The sequence below is a fragment of the Otolemur garnettii genome, unplaced genomic scaffold (genome assembly GCF_000181295.1).
Source record: "Otolemur garnettii isolate 467f Iridium unplaced genomic scaffold, OtoGar3 scaffold00070, whole genome shotgun sequence".
Classification (NCBI taxonomy): domain Eukaryota; kingdom Metazoa; phylum Chordata; class Mammalia; order Primates; family Galagidae; genus Otolemur; species Otolemur garnettii.
Genome location: NW_003852465.1, coordinates 8,048,653 through 8,050,793, shown reverse-complemented (window position 1 = coordinate 8,050,793; position 2,141 = coordinate 8,048,653). Strand labels below are relative to the sequence as shown.

Sequence of the window (2,141 nt, the reverse complement as noted above, 5' to 3'; positions counted from 1 at the left end):
AAAAAAAAAAGAAATTAAGAAAGAAAAGAAAAGACTCAAAGAAAGATACACTTGGAAAGTGTTTCAGTGGTCAAATGCTCAAGGAGTCAAATTGAAGTGGTCAGATTTGACAAATCCAAGTACTTAAAGGAGAAATAAATTCTGCAAAATTGCCAGGGTAGCTCAAAGGAGTTGGGCGCCAGCCCCATATGCCGGAGGTGGCGGGTTCAAACCCAGCCCCAGCCAAAATCTGAAAAAAAAAAAAAAACCCAAATCGCCACGGTTACAAGTTTTATATTAGTCTGTTTATGGTGAAAAAACAGTACATAAAACAACAACAACAACAAAAAGAAAACAGTGCACTTCTCACATGATTAACATACTCACAAAGGTCATGACTTAGTAAGACATCAGCAAGGTAAATATTAGAGATGAAATTAAGGGAAGTCCACGGAAATAGTTGTTTTGTGTATGGTGTTGTGTATCAGAAAGTAAGGAGGACCCTGAAATCTCTGGGTTATCGCATGTGAAGTTTAACTACATTGGAAGAAAGCGAAAGAGTCAGCAGTCTCATTTACACACTTCTTCCCCAAGCCGCTTCTACCCAGAGAGGGCAGTCACGAACTTGACCTTCTGCGCACGCTCGAGCCCACCATCTAGGGGGCGGGGCGAGGGCACGAGGGGGCTTGTGGGAAAGCGCAGGAAGGCGGGGCCCGGCGTGAGTTGCTGCTTGTCTGGCCCGGCGGCGGTGCGGGCGCTAACGGCCCGGGCAGGTGAGGTGGCATTGCGGTTATCACTGCCCGGAGCGGCAGACGAGACCTCAGGTTTCCTAGTGGGAGGAGGGTGCGCGGCCGTGGGTGCCGGTGAGGCGGAGGGGACTGGAGCGGGCAGCTGAGGGGCGGCGTTGGGGCGGCGCGTCGGTGTCCACGGGAGCGGTATCCAGGGGAGGAGAGTCCCGGGAGCGCGTTCGCGGGAGGGGTTCGCCCAGCGCTCTCCAGGCTTGGGCGTTCTGCTTTGCTCCTGGACCCTCCACCCCCACCGCCCGGGGCATTGGGCGATTTGTGGTGGTCGGGCCCGCGGAGCCACCCTCCGAAGAAGACCGCGGTGAGGCCGCCCCCTGTCGGCATGGGTGTGCAGTGTTTGCCCAGTGACAACCCAGGCGCTGCAAATTTCTGGTTGCCTGCCTCCCGCCACCCCGCCTCATCGCAGGTTCTGGGGGAGCATTCAGGCCTGCGAGAGCAGCAAAAGGTGATAGGTGAGATGGAAATACTTCCAATCTCTGACAACATTTCTTTGGCTTGCTGAGTTTTTTATTCATACTTTTGGGTCCCTAGCAGAGCATTGTACTAGTTTTGCTTCTGAATGAGATGGACATAGATGATCGCAGTTGGACACTGCCCAAAAGAAGCTTAAACTTAGCTTAGTTGTTGAGGCTAGGGATCATAATCCTTATCTGCATCTGCAACTTGCTCTTTTTTTCTTCCTTAGTGAAATATTTTTAACTGTATTAAACAAATTCTCTCCCACCTTACTTCCCTCCTCTCCCTGTTAAGCTTTGAATCTCCTTTCTCCTCTTTGAGGACTTCGGCCTTCTCCATCCCAGCCTCTTTCCTGTATTTTTTTTTTACTTTGTTGCTCTTCCCCCGAGATTACACTCAAGAGCAGGTTTTACTTACATTATTAAAGGCAAATTTATTCTAACTCCCCTATAATTTTATTTCCTTAGTTCATTTCATTTCCACTTTTTAAAATTTAGGGTACAAAGAATTAAGTTACAATGTTTGCATTTGTTAGGTAAAGTCCCTCTTATAATTGTGTCCCTTCCCCAAGAGGTGTGCCATCCACCTTAACATTGTACGCATTAAATGGGAACACCCCATCCCTCTCTCCTCCTCATCCTCTCTCCCAGCTCCCTTGCTCCCCCTACCCGCCACCTTGAATTGATTTGAGCTTTTTTCTTATGTGGGTATGTAATAGATTATTTACAGGCTTCATATTAGAATTGAATACATTGGATTCTTGTTTCTCCATTAAGAAGAAGGTGTTCCAGCTCCACCCAGCAGTTAATACAAAAGATGTAAAGTCTTCATCTTTTTTAATGGCTGAATAGTATTCCATGGTATACATATATCACGGTTTGTTAATCCATTCCTGGATTGGTG

At 47.7% G+C, this 2,141-nt stretch overlaps 1 protein-coding gene across 1 annotated transcript in view; it reads left to right on the top strand.

Annotated features, from left to right (window-relative positions):
• Positions 1–689: 689 nt before the first annotated feature.
• Positions 690–2,141, top strand: part of RPAP3 (RNA polymerase II associated protein 3) — a 40,147-nt gene continuing 38,695 nt past the window's right edge. The window contains exon 1 of the mRNA XM_012807478.2: positions 690–752. The gene's annotated coding sequence lies outside the window, so the exon portion shown is untranslated. The remainder of the gene's footprint in view (positions 753–2,141) is intronic.